This window comes from Balaenoptera physalus (assembly GCF_965194825.1).
Source record: "Balaenoptera physalus genome assembly, chromosome: 9".
Lineage (NCBI taxonomy): Eukaryota > Metazoa > Chordata > Mammalia > Artiodactyla > Balaenopteridae > Balaenoptera > Balaenoptera physalus.
In genome coordinates, this window is record NC_138888.1 from 39,363,033 (window position 1) to 39,386,273 (window position 23,241).

The 23,241-nt window shown below is 35.9% G+C and overlaps 1 protein-coding gene across 2 annotated transcripts in view; it reads right to left on the reverse strand.

Annotated features, from left to right (window-relative positions):
* Window positions 1–23,241, reverse strand: part of LOC309666863 (fatty acid-binding protein, brain) — a 150,512-nt gene that overhangs the window by 116,860 nt on the left and 10,411 nt on the right. The window contains exon 2 of one of the 2 annotated variants that reach the window (XM_082474980.1): window positions 9,916–10,015. The exons of the other annotated variant lie outside the window; for it this stretch is intronic. The gene's annotated coding sequence lies outside the window, so the exon portion shown is untranslated. The remainder of the gene's footprint in view (window positions 1–9,915; window positions 10,016–23,241) is intronic. 2 annotated transcript variants of the gene reach the window in all.

The following is a 23,241-nucleotide window of genomic DNA, read 5'->3' on the forward strand; positions in this document are numbered from 1 at the left end:
TTATATCACAGTATTTTAAGTTACGGGACCAATGACCCTGCACCTCTTCTGGGGAAAGGGTTGGCACGATTTCAGTTACACAGAGGATAGCTTTAATCATGTCAGGTGGAAGTATGATTTTGTTGTTGAGATTAGGTATGATTTAAGGAAATGTGTATGGATGCCAAGCTGACAAGCAGCAGACTGTGAGGGTCAGTTGAGGCTGTGATCCCCAGTTATTCAATCAAACAGTGAATTAGGTATTGCTGTGAAGGCATTTTGTAGGTGTGGTTAACATCTACAATAAACTGATTTAAGTAAAGGAGATTATTCTCAATAATCTGGGTGGGCCTGGTCCAATCTTTTGAAAGGTATTAAGAGCAGAACTGGTTTCCTTGAGGAAGAAGAAATACCACCTGTGGCATCAGCTCCTGCCCCAGAGTTTCCAGTCTGCCCTTCCTGCCTTAAGATTTCAGACTCTGCTAGGCAGCCTCTACAAATACTTAAGCCAATCCCGTTCAATAAGCCTTTTGATATATTTTTCCTGCTGGATCCGTTTATCTGGTGGAACTCTAATATAATTATGTTCAAATTATGACGGCATATAAGAGTGGGACATATTAAAATGATTTTCACTAAAAAAAATTCCATTAAAAAAAAGGAAAACTTTGTTATCCATTGTGATTCCCAAGGGTGTACCAGAAATACAGTGTGTCTATGAACATGGTAGAAACTGAGATATGAAACTAAAATCCAGTATAGTAAATAACTTGCCCCGAAGTCACACAGAAAGTCAGAATTTTAAGCTAGATTTCATGACAGCCAAGTTTATCTTGATCTTAATTACATAAATTAACTTTTGTTTGATAAATGAATCAATGCTTAGTTTCTCTACACAATATTCACCATTATAAAGAAAATCTATTAGAAAGAACCATGGATTTTCTTCTGTTGAAAATAGTATTTGGAGAAACAATGATGAAACTTTGGAATTTCATAATAACCAAGTAAAAAATTTTGTTACAGTGGACATCAGCCTAAGATTTATTTCAAAATATAAGGAACAGGAATGCTTGGATTTTATTTTATTTGAGGGTTTTTTCCTTTAATCACAAAGATGTATGTCAGTAGGCATAAAATCTAGATCAAAAGCAGAAAGCTGTTAAAAGCTAAGACACGGGCAAAAGAGTCAAAATTCAATTTTCTCTCTTATTCCTTGGAGGTGGAGGTCCTGATTTGAGAAAGAACACTCCCAAGTAACATAACTAGGCCTGAAATGACTTCTAGGGAAAGGGCCATTTAATACTCCATGTCATTATAAGGAAATTAATTTCAGCAACTTCCATGCCATTTTCTCCTCCATTTCAAGCAAAGCTCAGCCAGAAACAACCACTTACTTGCTAATCCTCTCATTTTATACTCTCTTCTCTGATACATGACTGCTTCCTCAGGATAAATCCAAGAAGAGTAGGAAATAACACCACCTCTATATTGTATGCTTCACTTAACCTAAGCCCCATGTGAGCAGTTTCAACTGCATGGAATTCATTCTGATCTGAAAGTTACTGCAAGCTTTATAAAAGAAAGAAAAAAAAAAAAAGAGGCAAGGCTGATTACATCAAAGTTGCCTTCTAATCTAATTTGTTAGCAATAAAGTAAAGCACAGTTTAGTAATCAACACATTTGAGTTTTTCAATTTTCAAAAGACAGACACATGAATCTATACCAAGGACTATCAAAGTCAGCATCTATAAAGACTGGCCTGGTTCCCTACTCCAGCATCCTTCCAAGCCACACAACCCCCAGAAATGAGGGTGCCACAAGTCCCCTTCAACCTGTGGCCCCATGTAACAAACTCTGTGCTCTAATGCCCTGGATAGTACCCTAGTCCCTCCAAAACAGGCCTCTGCACTAGTCTATCCAGTTTTCCCAGGGCCTGAATTTCATTCCGAAACCCCAGCCCCAACCCTGGGGCCACACTATCTGTGAACAGACCTCTCTGTTTATCTGCCTGGATATCACCCGTTCCCAGACTCTGCGTCACCACCGCCCACCCACCTGCTGGGACACCATCTGCTGCACCTTGCTGGTCAACTCGGACTCCGACCCCCTGCCTATCAGGACAGCCTCCTTTTGCTGTCATCATTCTCTCTAGATGATAAGGCCACTAGCTTAGCTGGACTTTCTCCCATGGGCTAAAACGAGTTCCAATTTCAGTGGCCTCTTTCACCCTGGTGGGTATGTCCTGTTTTTAAGAAACAAACTAATCTGTCTTTCTACCACCAAGCTCTTATTTTGACATTAGACTGCTCTATGCACTACAAAATATTACAACTTTAAAAAGTTTCAAGCTTAATTAAAAGAAACTGAGAACTGTTTAACAGAGTTATGGGTGTATGATAAGCTTAAAAAGGTAGAAGTCATGTACCAACCTGTACCAAGGAAACCTGATAAACAGTGACACTACAGAGGTGAAAAGTAATAATCAAATTCAGTTTTCCAAATAGCCTTTCACCCAATAGCACATTTATAAAGACAGAAATTGAAAAATGAAATAAATTAACCCTTCAGAAGGTAAACAAAATGCCTACACAATACAAACACAAGTTCCAAGCCCAGTTATAGAGATTGTCTCAGTCAATACAACTATGAGATATATAACTATTTTGGCTATATTTTTAAAAATTCTTTAGTTTTGCACATGTGCCTTAATTTAAAACAAACAACAACAAAAAATCATTGCTGTTAGACCATATAGCCACTAATACTTTGCATAGAAACAGTAATTTCACCAGCATCAGCTTAGTAAGTTAAAGGTACATTGAAAACAAAGGCAAGAAACAGAAACTTAATGTAATCTTCAAACTGGAAATACTCATATAGAAATCAAACCCAATGAAGTCCAATCACAGTAAAGTTTTATTAAACAGTCATATAGGCACTATTCTAAGTGCTTTATAAATATCCATTGATTTAATATTCTTAATAACTTTATAAGAGAGGAACTATTATCAGTTCCATTTTACAGATGAGAACCTAACCTTGACACAGAGAGGTTATGAAATTTACCAACTAATAAATGGCACAAGTTGGACTCAAATTTGGTAGTCAATGATTTGATCCACTGCACTGTGCCATATCTCAGAATGACTTGCTAAGACTCATGCAGCTGGATGGGGGCAAAATAAGGTCCAGAATAGAGATTTGACTTCCAACATTCAGTGCTCTTTCCACCAATTCTTCCATGCCATTTAAATATTCAGCTAGTGTCAGAAAAACTATGAAATGTCATGTGATGGACTAATAAATAGCCACAAGCAAAACAGCCAAAGAAAACTTATAAAGTACTGTTGATATTACAACTTGATGTGATGTGATTAAGCTATGGTATGCATTTAAATACCAAAAGCAAACTTTAGAGACTAACATATGGCATAATTTTAAGAAAAGTGGATTAAGTGGCCCCCTAGCAGTCAGCTCACAAAGTTGAGCCATGTTCCACATGACATACAAATAGCATATAACCACCAACCAAACTAAACCAAAGAGGAGCCATCACAGGTAGGCGATGTGGATATGACCTTGAGGGACATTGTCCTTTTAGCCACCTTGCAGCAACCGTGCCCACACATGGAACGGTTACACACTGAACACTTGAATAATAATTGCAGCTAAAATATTCATGATGTCTTCCAGCAATCTGAAGATACACCACTTGAGACAAATAACAAAAATCAGCTCATGTGCAACTTTTGGACAATGATTTCATTTTCTCAGTAATGATATCCTTGACCTTTTACAGTTGTGTTTAGAAACAGCCAAAAGCACTACACTTCCTTTCCAATGGATTCTTATTTTTTTGTGACTATAGTTACAATGTCTATGTTATTTACACGGTAGGATAATAGGTTGACATTAAATTAATCAAAAGTATTTTGTTTTCTCAAGCACTTGTAAATTAGGATTTTACAGACTGAACTTATTTGTAAGATAATCAAATTACCATAATTTTTTAAGAACATAATCAGATGAAACTTGATACTTTTCACATGATAAATCTTCACTTTCAACGTATTGGGTTGGCCAAAAAGTTTGTTTGGGTTTTCCTGTAAGATCTTATGGAAAAACATGAATGAACTTTTTGGCCAACCCTATATCACTTAACTTCTATAGACTGCTTTAGCAATCAAATATTATTGCCAGCAGATAGTCAAGAAGACTGGTTTTATGTATCTTATAAATGTATAAAATATATTGGAAAAACAAAAACAAATTTGATATGAGTAAAACTTTAAAAATATTTGCAAGCCTTTCAATCCTAGGAGTTGTATTAGTTTAAAAGTTTAAAGTAAATAATGAAATGATGAATTATTTGTCCTAACTCCATGTAGGATAAATGATATAATTGCAAGGCTACCTCACTATGAAGAACACCTGAGACTGGGTCTGGTTAAGGAAATTGCAGACCTAAGCTGGCACTAAAAACCCCTGCTTAATTAGTGAGTCAGTTCTCTGTCTTCTGTACAATCTTGGCACACCCAAACCTTGCAGAAAATGGCCATGTCACATTCATTAACTAGCCAGCTGTTAACAGGCCAAGTACAGGGCAAAGGTTAGCTGACAAGCAAATGGAAGAGATGACTTCTGATCACCAGTGAAAACTGATTTACCTGGCCACATTCTGCTACCTAGTGGGACACATGGGACAGGATGCTTTATCCAGTGGAAAGAGGTGATGATTATATTTACCTGGTCAAGGAGAGAGCAATCATAAGAAAAAAAATTGATGGATTAAAGCTAGACTGTAACCAGCCATTCTGAAGGCAGGATATCAGGCAATTTGGCCCTAGGAATCCATTACCTTACTTCTCTACATCTTTATTAAACATAAGAAACACCATGATGAAAAGAACAATGAACTGGAAAGCATTCTACATATATCTTATCCCATGCAATTGTTTGATTCTGAGATTTGGGCTGGTATTTCGAGGACTGTCACTAATAAGCTGTGTAGCCCAGAAAGTCATTTCTCCTCCTGCAGCCTTGTTTTCTTCATATGCAGGCTAATCCTCCATTCTGGTTTGCCTAGTTTATTTACATTGTCCTGACTTCCCCTCTGGCTTAGCTTTTGTCATTTTCAAAAAGTCCCAGTGTTGACAATATATAAAGACATAAATGAGAATAACGTTTTCTCCTAAATCTTCCAGCAATAACATCCTGTCATCCACAGGCCCAATTTCGGAGTAAGGAAGGCCACTAAACCTGAATAGTAAATGTCCTATCAAAAAAAGCCCACAAATTTCACCTAGCAGAACAGAGCTAGAACTATATATATATAACTATATAGATCTCAAAAACACAGTGTTGTGAAAAGCAGTGATACTATTTTTGTAAATTCTAAAAACACAAACCAGGACTAAATATTGGAATGGTTGCATAAATACGTGGGTAAAAGTATAAAATGGACAGGAACAATACACACTAATTCATAGATGCTTCTGAAAGGAGACTTAACTAATTGTACCATTTTATTTCTTTAAAACGGAAGACTCAGCAAATATTATAAAATGAAATGCGTTAATTCTGAGAGGTGGGAGTTGATTTTATTCTTTGTTCTTCTTAGCATTGTTTAAATGTCTCAATATATAAATTATACTAATAAAACATAGAACATGGATTACTAAAACTTTGAGTCTAAGAGGTAAGTGTAAAGCTGGTGGGCCTGACTCCTCATTGTATGTCTTCAAGGGAGCTCTTCCCACATCAACGATCTCAATAACAGATCCAAGAACATTTTATCTTCAGAGATGAGTTAATCACCAACTCTCCATCCGCAGCCCCTCACCATTTCATGTATGAATTCCTTGTGCTACTTTCTTTCCTAGTGGTACCAAGCTTCTGGAACCATCTCAGGTACCAGAGGTAGCCTGTTATAATTTCAGACAGCCATTCCTTTAATTAAATAAAAATATGTCTTTCTCTGATTCCCATCCACTCAACCTAGTTTTGCCTTCTCAATCATACAGATGATATTCCTCATATAATTGAAGAAAGTTAGCATGTCATCCCTGAGGACCTTCCCAAAGCATTAAACGTCAGCCACTCTTGATGTGACCCTCCTTTGGGTCTCCTCATGGTCCTCTAGTCAATTTTTCTCTGTATCTCTAGATCTCTAGATCCTGCAGTTTACAAACCCCGGGGAATCGCAAAGTATCCTCAGCTCGGCATCCTCAGTGCTCACAACTGGCACAGAGTAAATTAGTCAGAACTTGCTCAATAAATACTGAATGAAGGAATGAGAAAATGGGTTTTGCAAACACTATGAACATTAAATGGCAGTTATTTTGATCACTAACAATTAGTGCTAAACTGTCAATGACCACCTCCTTTCTTTATATATATGTTTATATTTCTTTATATATACTTGTATGAATTATAAAACTATCTAGTTGAAATCCTTTACTCTCTTGGATGCTATAATTCAAATTCAGCTGACCTTTTTAGATGGAACAATCCTGACTTCCATGTCATTATTTGGTCTTCTCTAGAATTCCATCTTTGAAATTTGCTCTGTGTCTATAGCACAATATCCCAGAATGGGCTTCCCTTTTTTAAGCCTTCAAACAGTAGTGTATTTGGAATATTAGTCAGAACTTGCTGATTTATTAATTCTAACCCCAAAAAAAACAAGAAAAGAATTTTCAAACACAGTGCTAGGCATGCTGCTTGAGTCTCCTTTATATTTGTATGTAAAAAAGTTTTAGTATGTCTCATAGTCAAGTCTATCAATCTTTAATTATGGTTTTTGCCTTTGATGTCATATTAGACAAGATTATAAATTATTCACCTATTTTTCAGTTATATCTCATTATTCTTCTTCAATTAATCTGATATTTATCTGTATTTTGTATAAATAAAAGATTCAACTTTACAATTTTTCCTAACAATAACTAATTATTTGAATTGTGTTCTTGTAATAATCAATAGCTTCTCCACCAACATGAAATTCTGTGTTTATTATATGTTACCCTTATATGCTTAAGTCTATTTGGGGAATTTTCAAGATGATTTAGCCTCTCCTAAGTCTCTATTTTAGTAAAAAGTAACATACTGTCTTAGTAATTTTATAATATGTTTTAATACTTGGAATTAGAAGTTCATTCTTCATTATTCTTCTTTTTCAAAAATTTGGTTTTCCCAGTCTGTTCATTCCTCCAGATGAATTTTAATAATCATTTTGCCAACCTCTCCCTAAAAATATCTTTGTGGTTCTATCTGGAATTGCATTAATTTTATAAATTAATTTGGGGAAGCTAACATCATTACAATATTTATTATTCTCATCCAGGAATACAGTATCAATCTCCATTACTGCTAATCTTATTTTGTGCTTCTCAACAAAATGTTATTTTCTTCATTTAAGTCTTGTACATTTCTATTATAGCTTACTCATAGATATATGATATTTCATTATTATAAATGGGATTTTTTTCATGTTTTCTATTTGTAGCTCTTATAGAAAAGTCGATTGATTTATACACATTTATCCTTTGTATGACCACTTAACTTAAGTATCTTATTCTAATAGTTCTCCAGTTGATTTTCTTGGGATTTTTAGTAAATTCATATACACACACACACACACACACACATATATGTGTGTGTGTGTGTGTGTGTGTATATATATATATATATATATACTTTTTTAAGGAAAAAAGATGTCATCTCTTTTCTAATAATTGTAAACTTTGAGAGACAGCATATGATAGGATTTAAAATTAAAGATTCATGAGTTAAGCCACTTGAGTGCTTATTCATCTCTACCACTTATTAGCTGTGTGACCTTGGCCAAGTTACTTAGCTTCTCTGGGCCTCAACTTTCTCATTTGTAAAATGATAATTATAGTAGTCAATATTCCCTAGGATTGTTATGAAGATTAAATGAATTAATATTTGTAAAGTATTTAGAACAGTTTCTAGTATATATATTAAGAAATTTAAAAATGTTAGTCATTTAAAAAATTTTATTGCATTGGCTAGAATTTATAGAATGATGTTAACTGTAAGTGATGAAATAGGGCATGTAGTAAGTGTCTAAGGTTTTTCTGTTTTTTCTGCTTTTTCACAATTTAAAAATATCCCTCTATACCTAAATTACTATGTTATATATATGCATGTTCTTAAAAGAAATATAGTCACATTTTATCAAATGTCATTTGGAATCTATTAGAAGGTAAAAATAGCAGTTTTATCCTTTAGTCTATGACTATGAAATTAAAATAGATTTCTCAATATTGAACCACGTGTACATTTCTAGAATAAACATGATTTTCTTGTATTATTCTATTTTGTTGATTTCTACATTCCTGTATTTAGTATTTCAGTGAATTTTTGTGATTTTCTTTTTTGTGCTACTTTTATTAGTGTTTTTAATTTTTTTGTTTTTTAGTTAAATTTTTTTTAGTTAAGTGCTTTTCATTAAATGAATCAGAAAAATATTTCATCTCTTTTGTAAAGTTCATAGAGTATGGGGTAATATGTTCCTTAAAAAATGTATATTTTCAACCATCGATTATAAATACCTGATGCAAACAAGATACTTTGCTCATCTAAACAGAGTATTTTAGCTCCTGCCGAATCTCCCTATCCAAGCTGGTCAAGGACATAGGCTTAAGCATCAGACAAAATCTGGCTCAAATCCTAATTTCACCACCCACTAGCTAAATGTGTGCACTTGGCAAGGTACACTTTTGTCATAGGGAATAACTATGCCTTCCTTACTTTTCCCACACAGTTATTGTGAGGATTACATGAGATTATGTTTATAAAGCACTATCCACTCCACTCACAATAAAGACTCAATTATTTTATGTTAGTCTTAATTTTCTTTAAATACAAAATTAATGTTTACAAATGTACTTGCTGTTTTTTCTTATGGAGATTTCAATTGTTTATATACAAATAGAAATGCTTTTTGATACAATTTTTTCTTGACATTAGTTCATAATAAAGGTAGATTTCAATTAAAACATGTTATTCTCCACTGACACAAACTTAAAAAGTTGACAAGAAAGTAGTAAAATGCTCAGATAACACAAGAAAATGAACCCACTGCCATTGGCTAAATGAAATCGCAATGGGTTAATAGGAAAACTGTACTGGTTTTCAGAAAACCAGGCAATGAGCCTAAACCAAATGCAATGTCTTCCACTCTTTCCTGTTCCCTTGGAGCTTTGTTCTCATGGGAATTCAAGAGTGGGAGGAGGCTTCCCGCAGGCTGAGGTTTACTCCATGGTCTCTGATCTGCCATCTTAACTGCAACAGGGGAGCAAATCTCTCACTCCGAGTGGGAAAACACAGCCCTGAGGGATTGGAGGGGCCTCAAATACATCAGCAGCACACAGAAAACTGTTTCGCAAAAAAGCATTGGAGATTTATGTCCACCAGTCAGTGTCATCAAGACTATTTACTTGTATGTATTGATAATAAAGCTGTCACTATGGTCTCTAAGGAGATCAGTATTAGGAGAGTAGTAAGTTTATAGGATCTGATCGGTAATACTATAAGTTTTTCTTCTGTTTTAAAGGATATAAATTTAAAACATTATTTTGGTGGGCTAGCTGCCTCTGTTGAGAACAATTTAAATAAGCTCAGCTAAGAATGTAAATATCAAACCAAGCTCAGTCTCTGTACTAATCACTGGCCCCTGGCAGACACAGGATGGAAATGTGTAGCTCAAGTTCTCAGCATGCATGCTATTAATTTGACATTAACAATAGACTCTATCAAGCTTCCATTTAACCATACTGATCTGTTTTCTAAAATAAAGACCTCCCACTTTATACCTTTTCCTTGCTGTCCTCTGGCTTTATAACAACAAAGATATTTTCAGGGACACCCTCAATAGCAGGATTGATGGATCAAAAGTGTACCCACCTCTATCTTTTCTGCCCCCTGTGTGGCCTCAATAACTTGATAGTTTCCAGCTCCCCCCAGATTTCTCTTGATTGAGTGCTTTTTCAGTATACCATGACCCCTGAAGGAAACAAAGGGAAAAAAAGATGTATTAAGATAAACATCCTGGTTCCTTGTCTCTTTCAGGAAAGAACAAATGGTTCCCTGAGCAACAATATCCAATTTAATGACAAAATGACACACAATTTTAAAACAACCTTCATTGTTATTTTTTCATTCCTCATCCTGATTTCTTTTATGTGTCTCTGATTTTATAACAGGAGCAGGATAAATTTCCTTGAGTCAGCAGCTCAGCAGTCTCATAAATGAGTGTGTTTCTTCTTATTATTTTGTTCCCTTTTCAAACCCACCAATTGTATTCTGATCAATCTTTCTTGTGTTTTGCCCCAAGACTGTGTAACATAGGCAGTCAGAGACATACCTACTAAATAGTAAAATCAACAGTAGAGCAAAATATATTTTTTTCTTCAGCTTGTCAACTTTCCATTGAAAATAGTTTCACTAGCTGAGTGACAGCCTTTCTCAGATGTGTGACTTTAAAAGCCATAAATCACTGCTTTTGAATTTCAATGCCAAGGAGCAAGGACATTGTTTTCCTCAATTATATAATATGGAGATTGGAATTTTGGAAGAGAAAATCCACCCAATAAAACCTGGCCCATACATAATGCCTCAGCATCAAAAGGTAACTTGAAATTTTGCTATGAATAGGCATCTGATGCACTTGCATGGCTTTCCTGTTCCTATCCTTTTAGATATTTCTATATCAAAAGCCCCCATTTTAAAACTAATAATATAGAAACCAACTGAGCTATTTTCATTTCCATATATACTCCTGAAGACGTGGCTACAACCGATCGCTGGGTAAACCAGGCTCCCTTAAACTCAGGCAGTCTACATATTTGAGCAGACACATAACAAATGCTTAGTTGTCCTAGATGAGAGAGCCATGTTTCTTTCCTGTTACAGAAATCATCTGTTCCTTTTTCTATAAAGCGTGAAGCCAGGAATGTCAATATTCCTATGCTTGTATGTGCTAACTTTACTAGGGTTATTCAGAGCAGGAGAGAGTCTAGTGCTGTTTGGTGTTTTCTTCTCTCCTTTCTAATAAACCACCAAATTCTGTCTATTCCAGGCTCAAAATTGTCCTTGAACTCACTCTTCCTTCCAATTCCATTCCCACAGGCACCACCTAATTCCACCCTCCTCACCCACACCTGCCTCCATCCCATCAATTCTTACAGAGATTATGACATCTCTCACTAGTCTCCCTGGTTTGAGAAACACCCCTTCCAGTCCATATTCCACAGACCACCACTCACGTTGGGATAATAACTGAACTTGTGATTGGTATAAAACCCAGGAATTATACGTGGTAGAAGTATTTCACCATGATTCTCAAAAAAAGTCTTTTTCTCCAAATGCCAACAGCATGTTAGCCATCTTTCAAGTTCATCTGTAAATAATTTACTCTTCTTTCCTCTGCTTCCCACATTTCCTTATAGCTTACAAGTAAGCCAGTAAAAGAAAGTCCTCAGGGCTTGTAACACAGAGGGAGAAGCACTGAACTCAGTTCTAGTTCCAGCTCATCCCTGTATCAGCTGTTGACTTTGAGGAGGCATCTTTTTTGTAGCTAAATGACAGAGCCTTGCTTATCAAATGGGATGGAAATATTTACCCTGCTTATCTCTCCACGTTGTTTTGGGAATCAAGAAAGATCACATACAATAAAATACACATATGCAATGTTATTTTATTACTCTCCCTGAAGTACTACAAAAGCAAAAAATGTGTTTCTTGTGTTTAACACTAGATTCAGTTTGGGGGTCCTAGAAAGGTAGCTGTGATCACACTCCCAAGACTTACAGCTTCCTTTTGGGATTGTGATGGTCTAAAGAGTTTTGTTTTGGCTTCCAAAGGAAAAATAAAATACCAAAGGAATCATACTTTAACATATTTGGATTCCCAAGACATATTGAAATCGAAAAGAGGAAGAAAAGGAAAAGGGACTCAAAACAATGACAAATCTTAATTGGCTGAAACTGCCATTTAATTAAAATAACTCAACTGTCACTTATGCACAAATGTTAATACAATCTCTTCAAAACCCAGCTGAATCCTCCAGATATCACTGGACATTTTGCAGTAGGAAATACATGCCCATTCCCTATCATTGTATTGTAGGTTTTTAATTGGAGAATATATAATGTGTACAATAGGATGAGTTCATTTTGCTTCTAAAGAGGAAATAAAAAATATCAACCTGAATATCACTTCACATATAAAGCAGCACTGTAGCCTCCGTTTAAGTAGGTTTTATTTTAGGCTAAAAAAAACAGCAAAGGCATACATTTGAACTCATGAATCTAAACAAACCAGTGAAAGTGTAGAAATTAAGTGCAGAAGGGGAAGCACAGAATGATAGGAATAAAGTCCACAGCTGTGTTTTCTTAAAATCCCGTGAGAGGAATGTTAATCAAAGTTCACAAAGTTTAAATTTTCCTTTGAACTGCATAGGTATAATCAAGTAAAGAAACACAACCCTCACTGAAGTATACTTTTTTTATTTGAAATTATTGTCCCATATTAAGAAGGTAAGTTTGTTCATTCATTCATCCAGATATTCAAAAACCAATACTTACTGATTAGACTTTGTACAAGATGTGATAAAATGTGCTGGTTTGAACCCCTTGGCCACATGGGGCTAGCAACAAATACCAAAAGAATTGCACAAATAGGCCATATTAAAAACTTCCTGTTTCTTCCACCCAGAATGCGTATCATCCCCCTGTGCTCTCACTAGTAGGCTCTGGGCCATCCTTAAAAGCCCAACTCAAAGGTTGCTGCTTTTGTAAAGCTCTTTGGAACTGCCCAAGTTTGCTATGAGTCATAACCCCTGCTCCTAAATCACTTTGTTCATAACTCTCTGATGCACTTATCACGGTTGACTTCACATGACAGCTCTGTGCGTGTCAGTCTCCCCTAGCAGGCTATGAACATCTTGAATGGCGATTTTTTATTCATCCATCTACAGCACTTGGCACAATATATTGTAGGTACTCAATTAGTGATTATTGAATGGAAAATTCATACATCTTTACTTGCATGAGCAAAAGGTATAGCATAACTTTAAAATGAAGAGTTGCAAATATTTTACACTTATTCTTGCTACATGTAGTTCTAAAAAGATGAATTTATACCATGAACTTATACCTTTGTGAAAATATGGAAAATTCATGTATTTATAAAAGTGGTCACAACCAAATTAGCATTATTCTCTTCAAATTCCTTTATTTACTTATTCTTAAGTTTCCCTCTTCTGACCCTTAAATTAGCATCCTCTATTTTTTCCTATTTGATTGATTTGTATATGCTTGATTTCTATAATTGTGATAGTTTTTAAACTAACCTACTAACCAGATCCTTGGCAACAGCTACATTTTCAAAAGCTTTAATAGCTATTGTATGTACATAAAATTGCAAATAACCTGTTTTATCCATTCCATCATTCAGCAAATATTATTACCTACCATGTGGTAGATGCCACAGAGGAAACAAAGACCCTGTTTCAGGGGACAGAGGGTTACAGCTAGAGCAGGGAATAAGAAATATACACAAATGACCAAGATCAGAAATCTAAGTGCCATATCTCTAATTTATCTAAAATTATTAATTAAAAAAAATTTTTGAATGAAGCCTCAGTAGCTGAAGAATGAATTAAGAGGAACTGATGAAAATGACTAAGAATCAGAAATACAATCATGTTTCAGATTCATTTAATACTAATAGTTAAACATCCTGTCTGTCTCCTAAGATTCAAGTCAATACCATAACCATAGGCAAAGTAAAATCAGGATTTCTTGTTTTTTGATATTGAGCTGCATGAGCTGCTTGCAAATTTTGGATATTAATCCTTTGTCAGTTGCTTCATTGGCAAATATTTTCTCCCATTCTGAGGGTTGTCTTTTCATCTTGTTTATGGTTTCCTTTGCTGTGCAAAAGCTTTTAAGTTTCATTAGGTCCCATTTGTTTACTTTTGTTTTTATTTCCATTTCTCTAGGAGCTGGGTCCAAAAGGATCTTGCTGAGATTATGTCATAGAGTGTTCTGCCTATGTTTTCCTCTAAGAGTGTTATAGTGTCTGGTCTTACATTTAGGTCTTTAATCCATTGTGAGTTTATTTTTGTGTATGGTGTTAGGGAGTGTTCTAATTTCATTCTTTTACATGTAACTGTCCAGTTTTCCCAGCACCACTTATTGAAGAGGCTGTCTTTTCTCCACTGTATATGCTTGCCTCCTTTATCAAAGATAAGGTGACCATATGTGCATGGGTTTCTCTCTGGGCTTTCTATCCTGTTCCATTGATCCATATTTCTCTTTTTGTGCCAGTACCATACTGTCTTGATTACTGTAGCTTTGTAGTATAGTCTGAAGTCCAGGAGCCTGATTCCTCCAGCTCCGTTTTTCTTTCTCAAGGTTGCTTTGGCTATTCGGGGGATTTTGTGTTTCCATACAAATTGTGAAATTTTTTGTTCTAGTTCTGTAAAAAATGCCAGTGGTAGTTTGATAGGGATTGCATTGAATTTGTAGATTGCTTTGGGTAGTAGAGTCATTTTCACAATGTTGATTCTTCCAACCCAAGAACATGGTATATCTCTCCATCTATTTGTATCATCTTTAATTTCTTTCATCAGTGTCTTATAATTTTCTGCATACAGTCTTTTGTCTCCTTAGGTAGGTTTATTCCTAGATATTTTATTCTTTTTGTTGCAATGGCAAATGGGAGTGTTTTCTTAATCTAACTTTCAGATTTTTCATCATTAGTGTATAGGAATGCAAGAGATTTCTGTGCATTAATTTTGTATCCTGCTACTTTACCAAATTCATTGATTAGCTCTAGTAGTTGTCTGGTAGCATCTTTAGGATTCTCTATGTATAGTATCATGTCATCTGCAAACAGTGACAGCTTTACTTCTTCTTTTCCGATTTGGATTCCTTTTATTTCTTTTTCTTCTCTGATTGCTGTGGCTAAAACTTCCAAAACTATGTTGAATAATAGTGGCGAGAGTGGGCAACCTTATCTTGTTCCTGATCTTAGTGGAAATGGTTTCAGGTTTTCACCATTGAGGATGATGTTGGCTGTGGATTTGTCATATATGGCATTTATTATGTTTAGGAAAGTTCCCTCTTCCAAAAATGGGCAGAAGACCTAAAAAGACATTTCTGCAAAGAAGATACACAGATTGCCAACAAACACATGAAAGAATGCTCAACATCATTAATCATTAGAGAAATGTAAATCAAAACTACAATGAGATATCATCTCACACCGGTCAGAATGGCCATCATCAAAAAATCTACAGGGGCTTCCCTGGTGGCGCAGTGGTTGAGAATCTGCCTGCCAATGCAGGGGACATGGGTTCGAGCCCTGGTCTGGGAAGATCCCACATGCCGTGGAGCAACTGGGCCCGTGAGCCACAATTACTGAGCCTGCGCATCTGGAGCCTGTGCTCCGCAACAAGAGAGGCTGCGATAGTGAGAGGCCTGCGCACCGCAATGAAGAATGGCCCCCGTTTGCCACAACTGGAGAAAGCCCTCGTGCAGAAACGAAGACCCAACACAGTCATAAATAAATTAATTAATTAATTTTTTTAAAAATCTACAAACAATAAATGCTGGAGAGGGTGTGGAGAAAAGGGAACCCTCTTGCAATGTTGGGGGGAATGTAAATTGATACAGCCACTATGGAGAACAGTATGGAGGTTCCTTAAAAAACGAAAAATAGAACTACCATACGACCCAGCAATCCCACTATTGGGCATATACCCTGAGAAAACCATAATTCAAAAAGAGTCATGTACCAAAATGTTCATTGCAGTTCTATTTACAATAGCCAGGACATGGAAGCAACCTAAGTGTCCATTAACAGATGAATGGATAAAGAAGATGTGGTACATATATACAATGGAATATTACTCAGCCATAAAAAGAAACGAAATTGAGTTATTTGTAGTGAGGTGGATGGACCTAGATTCTGTCATACAGAGTGAAGTAAGTCAGAAAGAGAAAAACAAATACCGTATGCTAACACATGTATATGGAATCTAAAAAAAAAAAGAAAGAAAGAAAATGGTCATGAAGAACCTAGGGGCAAGACGGGAATAAAGACGCAGACCTACTAGAGAATGGACTTGAGGATACGGGGAGGGGAAGGGTAAGCTGGGACAAAGTGAGAGAGTGGCATGGACATATATACACTACCAAACGTAAAATAGATAGCTAGTGGGAAGCAGCAGCATAGCACAGGGAGATCAGCTCGGTGCTTTGTGACCACCTAGAGTGGTGGGATAGGGAGGGTGGGAGAGAGGGAGATGCAAGAGGGAGGAGATATGGGGATATATGTTTATGTATAGCTGATACACTTTGTTATACAGCAGAAACTAACACACCATTGTAAAGCAATTATACTCTAATAAAGATGTTAAAAAAAAATCAGGTTTTCTAATAATTAAAAATGTAATGCCTGAATTGTAATATTGCTTTTACATAACAACTTGGCAAAGCTGACCAAGAGTCTTTAAGACATTGACCAGCTTTGACCCCAACAATCTCACTATGAAACTCCCTTGACCCTTTAGGTCCCTAGGATAACCCTCTTTTTACTTTGTTTTTGTTGCTGCTGGGAGGGGAGATAAAAAGATTTTAGCGTTTAATAAACACCTGTTCTGTGTCATGAGTCTTGCTAGACACTCTGCATTTTATTCCACTTAATCACAATTAATCTTTCTTTTTTTTCAAAAAAGAAAAATGGACTTTTTTCAAAGCTTAAAGATGGTGAGATACCTCCCTAAGGTCACACAGCTAATAAGTCACAGAGACAGGGTTCAAGTTCAGCTCTGTCTGATTGGAAAGCCTGCGTGATCCACTATGCATCATTGCTTCACAATATTCCTGGACTGTTGACCTAGTTTTACATACGACTTTTCACCTGTATTATTTTTCTCATGATTAAATGGCAATTCCTTGATGCTTTGTATCTCAAAGCTCTAAGAAACATGACTTTTTTGGAGAATTGATCAAAAACAGTTCACTTATTCATCTCCTCTAAATTTTCTTTTAACCATTTCCTCTTCCTTCACATCTCATATACCAAAGAAAATATACCTCACATCTCATCCTGAAGAGAAACAACTTCAGTGCTAAATGCCTACTGAATTTATTTTGCAAATTCATAGAATTTGGATGGATATAAAAAACTTTGATTTAAAAGGCTTCTGGCTGTGGACTATAGACCCAAAGAATAAATTAAACAGATTTTGTTTAGTAAAAGATTTCATAGTTTTCACTCTCTTGCATTCTCTCATTATATCATTATAACCTAAAAACAAGTTTGTTGTGAATACCATTTCATGTTGCCCTCATGAAATAATATGGTGCTCAAAGTATAGCATAATGATTGAGAAGCAGAGGTTCTGAAGACAGACGTTCTGATTATAAATCTTTAGTGTATACATTTGGCCTGGTTACTTGACCTTTCCGGGCGGGCCTAGACTTCTCCACATGTAAAATATCCATAATAATAGTACCTCTTGTATACAGTTGTTGAGGAGTTAAATGACATACTAAATTTAATTTGTATAGAACAGTACCTGGCACATACTGTGCTTAATATGCTTTAGATTTATTAATACTCTTATATAACAAAGATAAATAGAATGCTTATGATATGAATGATATGAATGATACATATGATAAAAACAATAAAAAGTTCACATTTAAATGTTAAGTAGCTTTAAAAATAAGGCATCTTAAAAAACATTTAAATTGTCTTACTGTTGATATACTATCTCAGTTGCACTCTAATTGAATGGCTTAGACACATTAGTGTGTGTGCATGTACATGTGTAAAACAAAAATCTGTGTGCAATTCTGATGAGGAATTTTTAAGTTTTTAAGTATTTTTTTCAAAAAGAATATAGGTCCCTCAAAGAGTGCAGACCCCAATGCCAACAAAGAAACCTCCCACTTTGTACCCAAAGTCCTGCTTCCTGAAACCTTTACAGGCAAACAGTTACAGCACAAGATCAGAAATACTGAATGAAAAAATAGGGAGACAGGGAGATAAGAAAAGTTTACGTCACTTCTCTCTAGCTGGCCAGTGTTAATTATTTCTCAGTGATGGATATTCATTCCTCTGCTTCACACTTTAGGCTTTCATGCAGCTGTGTGTTATTCCAAAATATTGAAAGAGCTCAATTTTGGTCGTTAAAATATGTTTCTGGATCTCCAGGAAAAGGTTTACTTAGTATGGGCAACTTTAAATCCTAAAAGGAGAACTTACCCTTCTTACAAGAGCTGATTAGTTTTGACGTTTTATCAGCTCTCCTGAAGAGTCATTTATGGGCTGTGTTAAATACTAAAAAATAAAGTACGATGTGGTCCTGGTGAATCTTCTACAACAGAGAGAAAACTCAAAGCAGTATCTCAAATATTAGTAGCAAGTTCTTGCATTGATATTGAGTCAAATACTCTGCCATGCAGGCCCACTTGACCAGATCGGAGTTAGCTTGCTGGTTTTTCTCAAATATAAATATTTGCTTTGTTAATAGGGAAAGTTACATATTCCATGAGGCATAAAGAAAAATTACTTTCCATTGACCCAGAAAACTTACCTTGCAACTATGCCTGAAGGAGAAAGGAACTGGAATGAGAGTATTTGAAAAGAGAACTCTGGCTGCCACAGCTACCTACCTTGCTCCAAGTTCATGTTTAATTAAATTTACATCAATAATTCCATAAATTGCTTGCATGTTCATAGAACTTAAGTTATCATCTTTGATTCTAAGGTCAGATACTTACTGCTAACAACCATTGTGCCTCTGTGGGAGGCTTGGCCCTCTGCCAGACTGTACTGCTTCTCCCACGGGGATGGGCCCACCATGACTAATACAACTCCATGGGGGACGATGCGACACCAGCAGCCCCCTGGTTGCTCAGCAACAACCCCTTATGACTGCTCCTCTTGGACTACTAGGCAACAGCACTGAGCCTGACCCAGCTGCTCCCAGGCACTGCCTCTCAAGAGGGCCAGGTTAACAGGAGGCCAGGGGCCCTAAGTGACTAGTTACATAATCTAACACATTTCTCGGGATGCTCTCCAACTAAAAAATCAGAGCAGAGTTAGTTCCTACCCTGAAGGGTACCCTTGACCGTATCCTTAATTTAAACTCTACCCTTGAATCTTTAGAGAAGCTGACAGAAAACTAATGCATCAGAGTCAAAATCTGTGGCCAAAAAAAGTCTATTAAAAAAAAAACACACACATACATAAAGGAGGCCATTCCTTTTTTAATTGTGTTTAAAATATGACTTTCAAACCTTTCGTAATTTCAAAGAATTTTACTATTTACATACTTTCTGTTAACAGACCCCCCAAAACGGGGAAAACATATTAAACCACTTACTTTTATGGCAAGACTGTTCCTTAAATAGCTTAAAACATAACTTTAAGTATAGCAATTTCTAGGAAAGATCTTCAATTCTTATCTATAGTTTAACCCACATTTATGTCTTCTTAGTTCTAGACTTTTAACAAATAGAAATTAGGCATATTTTTCCATCCGTTAGCTGACCTACCTTTTAGGACAAAGGCAACAACCCAGTCAACCAACCTAAAAACTTACCCACACATGGAAACATGAGTCCAGCCGTGCTCCCATCTCCTCTACTGTCACTTACCTCTTTGTTGTGGAAAAAGAGATGTGTGCTCCAAGAGACACGGACTTCACAGCCAGTCTACCACAGTACAAATACGATTCTACTGCTCCAATTATTCAAAACCTTCAGTCAAGTCCAAGCAATTTATCGTGAAATGCAAGGCACTTCTGAATCTACTTCCCTTTGAACTTCCACCCATATCCGCAGCTGTCCAATATACTGATTTAATTATAGTTCCCTAAATACATCACACATTTTAAGCCTCCTTCCTCTTCCTAGGACATAGTCCTCTTTGCCTTGCAAACTAGTGGTTATCTTTCAAGATCTAGCAATAACATCACCCCCTCTGAGACACTGTCCCTGGTTTTAGAATTTCTTATAACCATCTCTGAGCATCTTCTACCTGATTCATACTGCTATAGCAGCATTAGTCACACTGTTTCACAGTAATTTACTTACTCAACATTAATCCTATGTCCTTCAAGGGCTAGGACCTTGTTCTGTTCAACTTGGTCTCCTTGGTGCCTGGCATATTCCTTTGCATTAAGAAGCTGTTTATACTACGGCTGTATTAATGATTAGAGAACAAAACTCCCAGGCAAAATTGTAAAATAGATGAGGAGTGGGCATTTTTAACCTCTTAATTAACCAGGGATGGGTAATAAAGCAATTCAAAAAACAAAAACCTAATCTCCTGACTTCTGGGCTGGTCCTCTTCCTAAATTATGATGAATCATTGAGGGCAAATAAGTAGATACCTCTGCAGTGATCCAATCCATCCAGTAATATGGCTAAAATAATCAGATTTCCTGTGTCCCCTTTATTATAATCATAATAACATGAAATTCAAGGGAGCTACATGGTCAGGTAACCAAATCACTAAAAGGTGGTCTGGAGCTGGTCTCAGGGAAGATAATTTCCCATTCAGATTAGCAACTCTTAAAGCAGTTTTTGCAGGAATCTTGGTGCAAGTAAAGTAGGGAAGAGAGTAGAAAAGAAACCAAAAAAATTAGAGCTAAATAGAAAGCAAGAAAAAGCTATTCTAATTTTAAAAACCTCCTAAAAAATACTTCACAAAACAGCATTTACTCAACATGTCTCCTTCAAAGCACTAATTTAAAAAAAAAATAGGAACATGAGCAAAGAACACACAAAAGCCCACAAATGCAGCAGCCAAGAGTAACAGCATGAAGCCACTCAACCTCTCACTTCACCACTTCAGTAGCTAAAGATATAGGCCTCCATTTTCAAACATAACAATGCTTTTATGCTTTTTCTACAACTTTCTAGGTTCACATATGTGTTTATCTAAGATATTGCCAAATCTTTGATATTAGCAGTAATGTGATTGTCTAAAATAATCCATGCAATCCAAATTCTAATCAACGGACATCTAAATTTTTAGCTTATCTGTGTTAAGCTGAGAGGGAATTCTTAGTCCATTACAAGCTTGTGGTTCTAAATACCCCTAAGTCTGTGCTTCCTCAAAACTAGGAAACCTGCACCCTTGAAAATACCAGAAGGTACTCACAACCACATGATAAATTTTGTTTATCAAAGGAGTCTTACTTGACAGTATATATTTAAAGCATGTTTTTATACTAAAACAAAATGAACACATTATAGAGTGCATAATGTATACAAATATGTAAGATGAATATGAAATGTCAAAGAAACTTTGTACTTTTCTATGGAGCACTTTGAGTTATGCCTCTAGATTTCTAGGAGTTCTTTGGTGGAAAAGCGTGAGAAGCCCTACTCTAAGGGATTCCCTCCTAGAAGTTGAGGAAAAGATTACTTTCATGTAAAAAATATATATCACCTTGGCTCTAGCATACCACAACCACTGAACTCAAAAAGTGCTACCATACTTAGACATACCATTACTTTTTTAATTGGAAATTAACCTTTATAACATCTTTTTTATTTTGAAGCAAAAATATTTCTCTCTCCAACAGTCCTAAATCTTTCTGCAGGTACCTCACAGGACCAGTCTAAACGCCTATATATGTAAGACAGTCCTTCAAATAAACATAATAGTCACAAGTAATGGAGGCGTACTGGATGCCAGGAAATGTGCTGGGTACTTGACAATCATTCATCAAAAAATAAAACTGCAGGTAAATAGTATCATCTTTATTCTACAAAAAAGAAGAAGTAGATGAAGAGGAGGAGAAAGGGGGAGGGGGTAAGGGGAAGGAGAGTGGGAAAGGAAACAGCCTACAAAAGGATAAGTGACTTTCCCAAAATAGCACAGCTCATTAGGAGCAGAGCTGAGCTCTAACTCCAAAGCTTGTGCTTGTTTTTCTCTTTCTTTATACATCATGTTATACTACATTTCCATGCCCACTTTCCCAGGTGTTCATTTCTCCTAGCGAAATATCTCCATTTTACAACTATTCCTTCCATCACTTCTGCAATAACAGACCATCCTGATCAATGTACGTGTGTGTGTATTTATTTGTAGGAGTAAAATATCCAGAACCATTTGGCCATGGAAGAACAGAGTTGGGCCATCACTTCCTTTGCTCTGGATAAGATACTGCTATTGATACAACTTAAAAATATGCTACCTATGTTGGACAACCACTTGACATTATATTGAATTGGCCATAAACCAAAATTCTTTAGTATTGTTTTAACAGATTCTGCTAATAACCATTTCTTCTCTAACTGGTTTCTTTCTTAAAATGTATACAACTCTTGTATTTACCTACATATAAACAACCTGTGAAAATAAATCTTTATTCATAGAGAGTCACAGATTATATGACTCTCTACTACTTTCAAGGATGAAAATTAGCTACAAGTTTAAGTCCAAAGTTTTCATCCCAGCATTTAAGATTCTTCACTACAGCCTCAATGTGTCTTTCCACCCTTACCTTCTCCCAGCCCCTAAAATTCTACACAGCTCTGTCTCACTCTTTTCTGTATTTGTACCTTCATTCATGCTGTTCTCTCAATCAGGAATGCTTCGCCCACTCATTGAAATTCTATCAGTCCTTCAAGGACCATCCCAATTACTACATTGCCTTTAAAGTCTTTCTAATTAATTTCAAAGTTTATCTTCTTCTTCTTTGAAACCCCACAGCTTTTTTGTAGCTCTCTTGTAGTACTTATTACAGTCTGCCTCGCAGGAAAGGTAAGTATATTATTTTCCCTTACCTCCCCCAAACAGATAGAATCCTAAACGTCTTAAAAAAAGATGGAGTCTCATTCCACTTTGCAATATATCACTAAACACAGTAGCTGAATCCAGGAGGGTGCTTTTTAATAGATGTTTATTTGAATTTAGTTAACTATTCATCTCAGAGATGCATGTACTGAGTTCCAAAATTCATTAAAAACTTAAATAAAGAATATCTATAACCAACCACAGAAAAGAACCTGAATATCAATGGGTACATATAGCACTAAAATATGGAATTATAGGCTCTATTTAGAATAATACAGGTACTTTTTTCACTGTATTGATCTCATGATGAAGAACTGAAATTGCATCATTCATATTGGTGTAATCATGTTGACAAAAACTGAAATCTCAAGAGATTAAGAGACTTCCTCAGGGTCA